The 12,553-nt window shown below is 42.3% G+C and overlaps 1 protein-coding gene across 9 annotated transcripts in view; it reads left to right on the top strand.

Annotated features, from left to right (window-relative positions):
* The first annotated feature begins 614 nt into the window (after nt 1-614).
* The window catches only part of IMMP2L (inner mitochondrial membrane peptidase subunit 2), a 435,181-nt gene continuing 423,242 nt past the window's right edge, over nt 615-12,553 (top strand). For 7 of the 9 annotated variants that reach the window (XR_007889369.1, XR_007889370.1, XM_051618060.1 and 4 more), the window contains exon 1: nt 615-709. The gene's annotated coding sequence lies outside the window, so the exon portion shown is untranslated. Of the gene's footprint in view, nt 710-4,779; nt 4,818-12,553 lie in introns of those variants that run through there. The other 2 variants (XM_051618070.1, XM_051618051.1) reach the window with 2 other exon arrangements.

The raw sequence follows: 12,553 nt of genomic DNA, 5'->3' as shown, positions 1-12,553 counted from the left end.
TTACAATAGGTGCAACTTCCGCAATTGTTTTAGACTCAAATAGTAGGTAAAAAATCCTAGTATTAGACATTGATATTCAAACCAGTTTATTTCTATCCTTCTGCAAAAAACCTGCCACAACAGTACAGCCCGAGGGTATTTCCACCCCCGCCATCGCTGAAGGAAATCGCGTCTGCAGCAATCAAACAGCCCCGTTTCCCGGGGCCTCGTACGCGAGCTGCAAATACGCAAACTTCAAACTGAAGAGCAGACCGAGCGCATCGCTCTTCTGTGACGGGCACAGCCCGCTCGATGTCTGACACCGGGTGAACGGCTCGGGCCACACGCCGGCAGATCACGGTAGCGAGCACGGCGGACCTACGTGCTCGGGGCAAGGCCCTGCGGCCGAGCTTCCCTCACTCCGCACCGACAGCTCCGCCGCGCGGCCACGGCCCCGCGCCCGGCCCGGGACAGCACGGCGGGGCAGCACGGCGGGGCAGCACGGCGGGGCAGCACGGCGGGGCAGCACGGCGGGGCAGCACGGCGGCCCGGCCCGGGGCAGCACGGCGGGGCAGCACGGCGGGGCAGCACGGCGGCCCGGCCCGGCCCGGCCCCGCGGCCCCTCACGCCGCGCCCCGCGCCGCCGCAGCCGTTAGCCCACGTGACGGCGAGCAGCTGGCGCGCGGCAGCGGCGCGGCCGGCCCGACCTCCCCCTTGCAGGGCGGAAAGGGTGAGCGGGGCCGGGGCGGCCGGCGGGGGGAGCGACGGAAGCCGGGCGGGCCCAGAGCGCGGGGAGTCGGGAGGGGGAGCGCCGGTCGGGCCGAGGAAGTAGCGGGGGAACGAGGGCTGGGGGGGCGACGAAGCCTCGTGTCCGGGGAGGGCGTGGGAAGGGCCTGCGGAGAGCGGGGGGGGGGGGCCGGGGGGGGAGCAGCGCGTCGGCCCGGCCCCGAGCCCGGCCCAGCTCGCGCGGAGCGCTCCGGGCTGCCGCTGGGCGTGGGCGGGGGGGGGGCGGGGCTGCGGGGCGGTGCGGTGCAGAGTCTCTGCCCGCTCAGGGGCGGGGCTGCGGGGCGGGGCTGCGGGGCGGGGCGGCGGGGCGGGGCAGAGTCGCTGCCCGCTCAGGGGCGGGGCTGCGGGGCGGGGCTGCGGGGCGGGGCTGCGGGGCGGCGGGGCGGGGCAGAGTCGCTGCCCGCTCAGGGGCGGGGCGGGGGGCGCGGCCTGAGGGGCCGCCCGGGGACGGGAGAAGCTTCGCTGCGCGGTTCGCGGAAGTGCGGCGTGCTGACCCGGGTGCCCCGGCCGGGCACGGCCCCTCCGGCCGCGGATCGCGGCAGCAGCGGGCAGACGCTCCCTCAGCCGCTCCCGAGGCCCTGCGGCGCCGGGGGCTCGTGTAGAATCTTAGTTGCTGCTTGGTCTAGGATCCTTCCCGTGGCCTGCTGTTGTCTGCATTACTGAGATATGAACGCCCTAATGCTTAACCTAATTCTTAACCTAATGCTTCTCTGTATAAAAGGCCACAGTGCTGTAGGTGAAGTGAGGTCACACCTGGAACAGTGTGTACAACTGTGCCCTCAGCACAGCAAAGATGCAGAGAGACCTGTTGAGAGGGTTCAGAGAAGGGCCACCAAGATGATCAAAGGAGCACCTCTGCTATGAAGACAGGCTGGGAGAGTTGAGGCTGTTCAGCCTGGAGAAGGAGAAGGCTGAGGGGAGACCCTATAGTGGCCTTCCAGTGCTTGAAGGGGGCCTACAGAAAAGCTGGGGAGGGGCTTTTCACCAGAGGGGGTGGTGACAGGACAAGGGTAATGGTTTTAAGCTGAGAGGTTAGATTTAGGTTGGACATCAGGAAGAAATTCATCACCATGAGGGTAGTAAGGTGCTGGAAGAGGTTTCCCAGGGAGGTTGTGGAAGCCCCCTCCCTAGTGGTGTTCAAGGCCAGGTTGGATGAGGCTTTGTGCAGCCTGGTCTTGTGTGAGGTGTCCTTGCTCATATCAGGGAGGTTGGAACTTGGTGATCTTTAAGGTCCCTTCCAACCTTAACTATTCTATGATTCAGGCAGTTCTTGGAGTTGTCTCTGTGGTGTTGTTACCTTTTTGAAGGAAAATTAATTTTTTGGGAAGCCAGTGAAAAGCTTAGATAGAAAAACTGCAGTTGAACACCAAGTAGACTCTAACCTCATGATATCTTTTAATTAGCAATATTCCACTGTGGATTTTTTTTTTTCATATCAGATCATTGATAGTCCATTGAGCTGGAGTTAATTGACTGCATTGAGATACTAAAAAAAGAGAGAGTTGATGGAGGAAAGCTGCTTCACATGTCTCTTGATATCTTCTTACAGCAGCACCTTTTTTTTTCTCAATCTCCCTCAAAAGCATACTTTCACACATAGTTGTTCATTGTTCAGTTAGGAAGAACATAGCAATTAATTGTCGACAAAATAAGTGAGACCTCTCAGGGATTTTCAGGTTAAATAAAGTAATTTCTCCAAAAAACTTTAGAATTGATGTATTTTTCCAATATGCATCTTTACTTGTAACTGAATCCACGTGCTTTTTGTAAAAAAATTAACAGTTTTAACTGCTATGATGGGGAGATTTCTAGGAGTCTTACATGTCTTTTACTTTTAAAATTATAGACTCTTTTGTGTAACTTTTATTTGGTTGTTGAAAGTAATTTGCTTCTGGAATCATATCGTAGTGCTTTTAGTTCAGGAATATATTACAATTTTAAAACAATGACTCTATATCATGATCTGTGGAATATAAACATGATCTGTATGTATTTATTTTAAGATACTTCTGGGCCAGTGAAATTTAGCTGCAGTTCTAAACAGTGGCTAAAACATTTTTTTATGTTAATATAATTTTTTTGGAGGTTTTTCATTATTGTTGAAATATTGGCAAGGACAAACAAATCCTAGCTCCTATGCATTAGCATGTGTACTTTCTGTTGAAAACAATTTTATTTTCACACTTGAAAATGAGTAATTCAAATTCTAGAACCAAGTTCAGTTGAAAAATGTTCAGTGTTCTTATTGTGTAAAATATAAAGACAGGAAAAACTAAAACCCAAGAATGCCAGTTACAAATCTAAACCTGGTAGCAGTCAGTGCATAATGAACATTTTTAGTTTTATACAAGTTGTGATCTTTTGTTTTCAACTGAAATGATTTAGTCTTTAAAAATGAGGCATAAACAAGCAAATTGTAGTAGCCTGGAATGTACACTGCAAGTCCTGAGCTACTGGAGAAACCATGTACTAAGTTACATAAATTGTGTGCTGCTCTCTCTGTCAAAAGGATTTCGTACTTTTAACTGGTGTGTTACTGAACTATTACGTTTAAAGTCTTAGAAGGGGAATAGCCCCTTGGATAATCTGTCTCTTGCTTTGCAAAAATGCCAGAAATTAGCTAATTTGCAAATACTAAAATAACTTTTTTCCTTTTCTAATGTAGCTATCCATGCTTTACTGTTTGTTTTTCAACAAAATAATTATTTATGTATTTCTCACAGTATTTGGGTGTCGTTGTTTTATTGATTGCTCAGACCTGAGAAACTTACACAACAGTTGCACTTGTCAGAAGTCCCAGACTCAAAATCAATATGGTGGTGAACGGTTATTACGGACTATACTGGGTGTGCTCTTAGGAAGTCCCACAGTGACCTCTAACGTTCAAGGATAAAACCTGAGTTGTGAAAACGCAGGAAGTTACTTTTGAAGGCACAATTTTGCATATTAGTTTATGCATTCAGCTTATTAATGTGCCACAGACGATAAATGGTAAGCAGTTGGTTAATCAGGTCCTACTGCTAAGTTTCATGGGAAACGTCTTTGAGGGTGGCAGAGCAGTGGAACAGGCTGCCCAGAGCAGTTGTGGAGTGTCAGTATCTGGAGACATTGAAAACCCACTTTGGCACCATCCTGTGCAACCTGCTGTAAGTGAGCCTGCTCTAGCAGGGGGGTTGAACTGAGTGATCTCCAGAGGTCCCTTCCAACACCTACTGTTCTGTAATTCTGTGAATATTATGCTGGGGAGTCAGCTCTAATTCCCCCCTTTTTTTAGCAAGTATACACCAAGTTTCTTTACAGTAGTCGTGGGAGAACTAGTTACTTTTCTGAAGTACACTGAAAATGGAAAATACCTTTCAAATATTATATACATTACCTGAATTCTTTCTTTTGGAATGATACCATAATATATATTATTATCAATGATTTTTCTGTCCCTATATACTCAGTGTTTACATTCTTGAAAATTTTTTAGCTGAGAAGCTCGTTATATTTACTCATTCGGTTTTCCATTAGGCTAGAAAAAAGTAAGTACTAAACTTACTTGTTCTTAATCCAAATGCAAAAACTTCCAGAAGAGTTTGTTTCTGACAATATTCATGTTTTGAGTTTAATGCCTTTATTCTTAGGCCACTTATTCAATGCTATATAACTACAAATGTTACATATTTTGGTTAGAATTGAATATTCCTTTTTTTTGGTTGTTTTTACCTGTTTGACTCTGGATAACTACAACTAGCATGACAGTTTCATGGTACTTAAAAGAATCCAGAGAGCTGAGTAGATAAACGTGCAAATGAAGTAAAAATCAAAGGTTATGTTGTTATTGTATGAAGTAAAAATCAAAGGTTACGTTGTTATTGTAAATATAATTTGCAAATTTAGTGAGTTTGGAAACAACACCTCATTTGTGCAGTCTACTTGAGACCAAAACATAACAGCAGCTGGTAGTTGTTTACAAAGGGCACTTCAAATCTATTTATAAAATTAACTTACTTAGCATGCATTGAATCTTTAAGCTGAAAGACAGAACAATTTTCAGTTGCAAGAAGGTAAATACATGTTATGCTGTTCACTTAAGTGGGTTCCAAAATTGATGTAATTTAGTACTTTCCTTTATGTATAATATATTAGTTTTTTTGAAGATACAGAAACATGACTAAAAGCAATTGTTGAATCTTTTATGTTAGAAGAACTGGCACTCTGCCAGTCACCTGTAGGATAGTACTTGAAGACTTTGCATTACATCTAATGTTTAAATGCTCTGAAAAGTTCTAATTTATAGCGATTATTGATTTTTTTTAATTAATTTTTTTTTGGTATCACAACACCCATAGAAAAATTATTTTATTGCTGTTGCTTTTCTTGACTGCTTACATGTGTACAATGGAATCCTGAATAACTTGTCAGAACTGAGGGGTGGCTGATTGCTCTCTGTTCTGAACTAGTTATTACTTTAATTGCTGAGAGTAACTGTAATCTATGGGTTCCAATTCTTCCATGTTTGCTTTATATTTGAAGAGTGAAATGTTTTGTTTGGAAATACAAGATTGCTCATGAGGGTAAAATATTAATTTATTTCCAGTTACAAACAACATGTGGACTGAGTCTTTGTGTATGAGATGCATCCCAGTGATAGGATGTAGTGGTATCAGCTTAGAAGAAGAATCAGTTTCACATTTCCAGCAGGTCGAGGGAGGTGATTCCTCCCCCTCTGCTCTTATGAGATCCCACGTGGAGTACTGAGGGCTTTAAACTGATGTGGCTGGGGGGAGGGAACCTCCATTCATCCTAAGCCAATCAATTCCAGTGTGATGCTGGCACCAGTAATACATGTCCAGAGTCTTATAGAGGGGGTGTGCAGGTCAGCAGGAAAGCACCTGGAATGCAGCATAATAAAACCCCACCCCCTCCATCTCATCAGTTAACCTCACTGGGGCCCAGCCTAAATGTCTCTATGCAAATGCGCGCAGCATGGGGAATAAACCGGAGGAGTTAGAGATGTGTGAGTGCCTGCAGGGCTATGATCTGATTGGCATCGTGGAGACCTGGTGTTATGACTTCTATGACTGGAGCATAGAATGAAGAGTTATAAACTCTTTAGGAAGGACAGGCAGGGGAGATGAGGTAGGGATGTTGCCCTCCATGTCAAAGACCAGCTGGAGTGCATGGAGCTCTCCCTGGGGATGGATGAGGAGCCAGCTGAGAGCTTATGGGTTAAGATTAAAGGGAAGGCAGGGAGAGGTGATATTACAGTGGGGGTCTGCTACAGGCTGCCTGACCAAGAGGACAGTATAGACAAGGCACTCTACAGACAGATAGGAGCAGCTTCACGTTCCCAAGCCATGGTAATCATGGGGGACTTCAACCAACCTGGTATTGTTGGAGGGATAACTCTGCAAGGCACATACAATCCAGGAGGTTCCTAGAGTGTATGGACAACAACTTCCTTTTCTAAGTAATTGAGGAACCAACAAGGAGCGGTGCTATGCTGGACCTTGTTCTCACCAGTAAGGAAAGGCTGGTAGAGATGCTAAGCTCAAGGGCAGCCTTGGTTTTAGTGACCATGAAAGGGTGGAGTTCAAGATCCTTAGGACAGTAAGGAGGGCTCACAGTAAGCTTACTAGCTGTGACTTCAGGAGGGTAGATTTCAGTCTCTTCAGGGATATTCTTGGAAGAGTGTAATGGAATAACATCCTGGAGGGAAGAAGGACCCATGAAAGCTGGATGATATTTAAGGATCACTTTCTCCAGATGTCCCAATGGGGCAAGATAGCAGACTAGAAGTTTGGAGTGTCCTGCTACACCAGGCCCAAGAGCAATGCATCCCGACTAAGAGAAAGTCAGGTAAAAACTCCAGGAGACTGTGTGGATTAGCAAGCAGTTCCTAGAAAAACTCAAATTTAAGAAGGAAGCACATGGAGGGTGGCATCAAGGGCAGGTACCCTGGGAGGACTACAGAGAAGTTGTCTGAGCAGCTAGGGATGACATTAGCAGAGCTAAATCCCAGATAGAATTAAATGTCACCAGGGATGTAAATAGCAATAAGAAAAGCTTCTATAGTCATGGGGGGGAAAAACAACAAGCAAGGATAATGTAGTCCCTCTCCTGTAAAAAACAGGGGACCTAAGTACACAGAATATTGAGAAGGCTGAGGTTCTCAATTACTTCTTTGCATCGGTCTTTTCTGGCAAGTGCTCCAACCCGATCACAAAGGCCACAGCAGGTGAAAGCAGGGACTGGGAGAACAAAGCACCCCCCACTGTAGAAGAACAGATTTGTGACCATCTAAATAACCTGAAGCTGCACAAGTCTATGGGAACTGATAGGGTCCATCCACAGGTCCTGAGGGAGCTGGTGGATGCAGTTGCTAAGCCTCTGTCCATCATATTTGAGAGGTGTGGTGAGGTTTCCACTAATTGGAAAAAAGGGAACATATCCTCTATTTTTAAAAAGGGGGAAAAGGAAGACCTGGCGAACTACAGACTGGTCAGTCTCACCTCTGTGCCCGGCAAGATCATGGAACAGATCCTCCTGGAAAGTCTGCTAAGGAACATGGAAAATAAGGAGGTGATTGGTGACAGCCAACATGGCTTTACTAAGGGCAAATCATGCCTGACAAAGTTGGTCGCCTTCTATGACAAGGCTACAGAGATGGTGGATAGTGGCAGACCAACTGTTATCTATCTGGATTTGTGCAAAGCATTTGACGCTGTCCCACATGACATCCTGGCCTCCAAACTGACAAGACTTGGATTTGACAGATGGACTACTCCGTGTAAGTAATTGGCTGGATGGCTGCACCCAGAGAGTTGTGGTCAATGGCTCAGTGTCCAAGTGGAGACAAGTGATGAGTTTGGGGCTGTTCAGCCTGGAGAAGAAAAGACTCAGGGGAGACCTTATAGTGGCCTTCCAGTACCTGAAGGGGCCTACAGGAAAGCTGGGGAGGGACTGTTTACAAAGGCATGTAGCAATAGGATGAGGGGCAATGGCCTTAACCTAGAGCAGGGTAGATTCAGATTGGGTATCAGGAGGAAGTTCTTTACAAAGAGGGTGGTGAACCACTGGAATGGGTTGCCCGGAAAGGTAGTGGAGGCCCCGTCCGTCAAAACATTCAAGGTCAGGCTTGACAAGGCTGAGCAACCTGATCTAGTTGAAAGGTCCCTGTGCACTGCAAAGGGCCTTGACTAGATTACCTTTAATGGTTCCTTCCAACCCCACACTTTCTATGATACTGTGATTAAACTGATTTTTTTCCCAGTAACAATTCTGTGACAGATTAGGTTGTTGATTGTTGTTGTTGAAGCTTTTTTGTTTTGATGTGTTTTGTAAGCTGAAAAGTTCATTGTGTTGATCTATAGTTGTCTGCTTCTGGGAACTTCTCTGTTGTAGCTTTGAGAAGATAAATAAACTGGAGGCTAACAAAATCTGCTCCTTTGTGTTCAGAACAAGCAAAACATCTAGGTAAGACAGGACACAATGGCTAACCTAGGAGAAATGGAACAGCAGAGCATTACAGAGCATACCTGTGTAGCAATTGAAAATGATGACCAGGTTAGGATTTGCCACTTCAGTAATACAACAGTAATTTCCACGATCCAAACTTGGAACAGAGCTGTATTCTTTAACGACTGTGTGCCAGGTAATACAAGGGGATTAATATGTTGGAGGAATACTGTCAGGAAAACCTGTGTGTAGAGTATAAATTCCACATTAGTGGAATAGATATTTCACCACTGTGCTGGGATAATACCAGGATGGAGTTGTCTTTGTTGAAGGATAAATGATAAATGAGAACTCCTTCTGGAACCAGACAATATTTTTAAATGAGAAGTTAAATACACTGATCTGTATTGATTGTTTTTTACTGAAAACTTACATGGACTAATCTCTTTTGATTCTTCTGTGGCAGTTGTCACCATATCTGTGTGCATCAGCCTGTACTTGGATAAATTGTTATGAATTAAATTAGTCTACTGAAGAAGTTGCATACTTGTACCCTTATAAAAATTACTGAAATGTGAAGATTACTGAAATGTACAACCAAAGTGGGAAATGAGGGTCAGGCTGCATAGCAGTAATTTGCTCTGGCTTTGTATCTTGCAACTTTGTAGAAAAGGCACATATTAAAAAAATATTATGCAAATTTTTATAGTAAGCAGCACCCTGTTCATCATGGTTGTTACACCCAGGTATAACCTTGTCTTCAAGTTGTACCAGTCTTAAACCAAAAACTTTTGTTATCAATTTTGTATTTCATAGTACACAATGGAATTAGACTAATTCATGTGTTTTTGGTATTTTCTGTTACAAAAGTCTTCCGTATTTTCAAACCATATATGCCTGAATTCTAATGTGATGCTGTTGATTTATAGAAAAATGCATACCGAATCCACAGAGAAAGAGATTATTTCAATGAATAATGGAACTGTATATAGGATAGTTACTAATATCTGAACTAGATCAAAGAGGTTACTTCAAACTAACATGGTGGTCTTGTCCAGGGAGTAGTTTTGCATATAGGTCATAATTCCCTCCTTCCTGTTCCCTCACATGTGTTCTTGTAGAAACACATCAGGGGCCATTTTACTCCTTTTGCGGATGACTGCTAATGCCTTGTTTTTACAGCTTTTTTCCTATCATACTTCTGTGGGTAATTTTTAAGTATGTAGATTTGCAAATGTATTGTAACCTGGGGCTTTCTTAATGTTACTTCATGAGTTTCTGCAGGCTGCTTGATCAACAGAGTCTTCTAATGTGCAAGCAAGTGTAAGAAAAAACCTAAACATCTTATACATAGAGAGCTATCTAAATAGCATCTCTGCTCCATATGTTGTAGTACCCACGAGAGGCTCATTATAATCCCTGGACCTTTTGTGCACCAAATACTTCAGTCCAGATAATGCTGTGCTCCATCTGCCTTAATCTCTGAGCTGCACAATGTGAAATTCTTAATGCTTTGACCTGCTATGTGCTAGCTTTTTTGATCTTGGGTTGTTCTTGTCCATGTAGCCATTTCAAACAAGTTTTCAAGGCTGTTGAAGTTTGTCAGTTCTACAGAATTATTTTGTGGTTGGTTGTTTTTTTGTTTCTTTGTTTTTTGTTTTTTCCCTAAGCCAAGGATAATTTATAAATGCTGATAAGCATCTGCCTCTTTAAATTATATTACTATGTTTTATGCATTCAATTTTTTTGCACCATCTTTTAAGTGTTGTGATTAGTTGATATTTTTCAAAGTGTCACTGACTGGGCAGAGATCCAGAAATATGTGGTAGAGAAATTGTTTCTTTCAGCAAAGAAACCTTTGCTTGCTCCACTGACATATACTTAAACCTGCTGTATATTTAGCTGTCAGCATAAAACAGGCATAGCAGTGGAATTCAGAGTTTTATTCTGGAAATATAATGCTCTTAAAATTTACACATACTTTAGAAATCTTTTAGATGTTATATACCAGAAGGTTCCACTCACTATCATTAAGCATTGGTACTTCACAGAGATAAAATTTTAAGAAAGTACTTGAACCAGCTGTTACTTACTGATTTATTATTGGGATAAATTTGAAAATTTAAAATAGTATATGTAATTATCAGCCTTTATTGTTAATCTACTAGGAAATAATGTTATGCCTTTCAAACTTTATTTTTAGAATTTGAGGTTACAGAAAGAGATGTGGAAATGCTTAATTTCAACCTTGCTAAAATTCATAATTAATTTTGAATGTTTAAGATCAAAATTTTTCTATAGAAATGACAGGCACATGTGAGATTTATGAAATTTTTAATGAACCCATTCATTAATTTGATATAGAAAACTTAAAATAGATATATCTCTATAATGTAATATATATATAAAATAAATGTAAACTAGAAAATCCTTAATTATAAATATACAATTTCTCTACAGTATAGAAAAAGGTATCAAATTGACATATTATAAAGTTGTACCAATATTTCCTTTAGTAGTTTTCACAAATTTTCTCAAACTGAATATACTATCTAAGAAAATAGTTAAGTAGAGCACATTGAAATTATGAAACATAATGACTTAGGAGCAGATTATTATTTCCAGGAGTGATAGTTATCTAATGTTTTCTTTCTTTTTAAACAAATACTCCAAGCAGAAAATTATTAAAAAAGAAAAAAAAAAAAGAAAAAGAAAAAAGGTAAGGATCTTTGTTGTGTCTACCCTTTACTACCCTGAAGTCTTTCATGTGACTTCAGTAAATGCTTATCATTACTTTTTAAACTTCTCCTAAGACCACCTGAGTATGAGAAAAGAAAACACTCCACATTTTAATCAAACATTATTTATCAGTTGAGGATTGTTCATGTGTACAGTTACTGGTAGAAGATAATGCTGCCAGCTGTCTCTGTGCTGCCTACGTTCAAGCTCTTCCCTTGTGGCAATGCAAGACAACTTGAAGCCCTTCTTACTCATAAAGTGATGGGTAATTTTCCATCTACTGGCACTTAGATGATGAACTATTGTGTCAGAAGTTGCATGGCAACTCTGCATGTGCGTGTACTTACCATATCTTAACTCCTTGTCTGTGTTTTTTAGAGGGAAAACCTTATGAAATAGACCTGGCAAAAATGTGCATTTTGTTGAATGATGAGATACTGACATGTAGTAACTTTGTACACTTCAGTGAAAAATGTTTTGTTATATGGAGGGACTCAATGTTAAAAATGGATTTGTTTTTAATTAGTTCTTCTCAAACTGTTTAAAATGTATGCATATATGTTTACAATCTCTTGGGAAGAAGAGCTTCTACACTAATCTACAGAGTAACCTTCAGTTTGTGTCCTGGGGAAAAGCTGCCCTTGACTGTGGGAGGTAAGGAACCAGGAAACTTTCAGAACGGAGCTTGTGACTGGAAATGAAGGATTCATCTTGGTGTAGATGGAAGATAAAACCAGTGGTTTGATCAGTTGCCTAGTAGAGGAAGGAAGGAGAATTCATGGCAAGTAGAGAAGCTCTTCAGCACAGCAGCTGTTGCAAATCCATTGCTTGTAGAGATACTGTTGATGTTCCCCCCCTCATCTTTATTCATATTGTGCTTTGTAATGCTGCATGAGTCCAAACCTACAAAAGTAGGACCTGAATTACCAGCTTGGTCCACAGCCACTTAATTCTGCGAGTGTTGCCTTGGCCAAGTGATGTGCTGAGAATGTAGTATTTTGTCTTAACTGTTTTAACCTGGCTGCTAGATTCTGTGTCACTATTAATTAACTTGTAGTTCCAGGAGCATATGGTGGGTCTCCTGTGGATTGTCTGATCAATTACTTTTCTTCAGATACTACATTCTTTTGTAGATACCAGCAAGAGGTTTTTTCAAGAAGTTTACAACAAGATCTGTCAATGGATTTAGTAGAAGTGATGTGGTGAATATTCAGGTATCATTATTAATGAAGAATAGGTTTCACTATGAGGAATTTAAAGAGCAAATAAATTAATCAGAGTATTTTAGTTGAAAAAATATTTTTGTTTTCTTAAATCTAAACACACTGAAACACTCAAAAGTTGAGGGCACAGACTATTTCCTCCTTCTATTACAGTCTGTTGGAGTTAGGATGTGATAGAGCGAGCAGGGACTCCACAAACTAGTCTTGTGTGGGGTGTACCAGGGAGTCACTGGGTGGAAACAACAATTTTAATTGGATTCGCTAGGAGGTGAAGAGAAGCATTTCTCATAATGAAACTGCAGTTACTTAAAATAGTCTTATACCTTTGAAGCAGTACCTGGATATTCAGCATGCTTTTCAGAAAGAAAACTAATATGATC

Source organism: Apus apus, chromosome 1, assembly GCF_020740795.1.
Source record: "Apus apus isolate bApuApu2 chromosome 1, bApuApu2.pri.cur, whole genome shotgun sequence".
NCBI classification, from domain to species: Eukaryota; Metazoa; Chordata; class Aves; order Apodiformes; family Apodidae; genus Apus; species Apus apus.
This window is presented reverse-complemented; position numbering and strand designations above follow the sequence as displayed.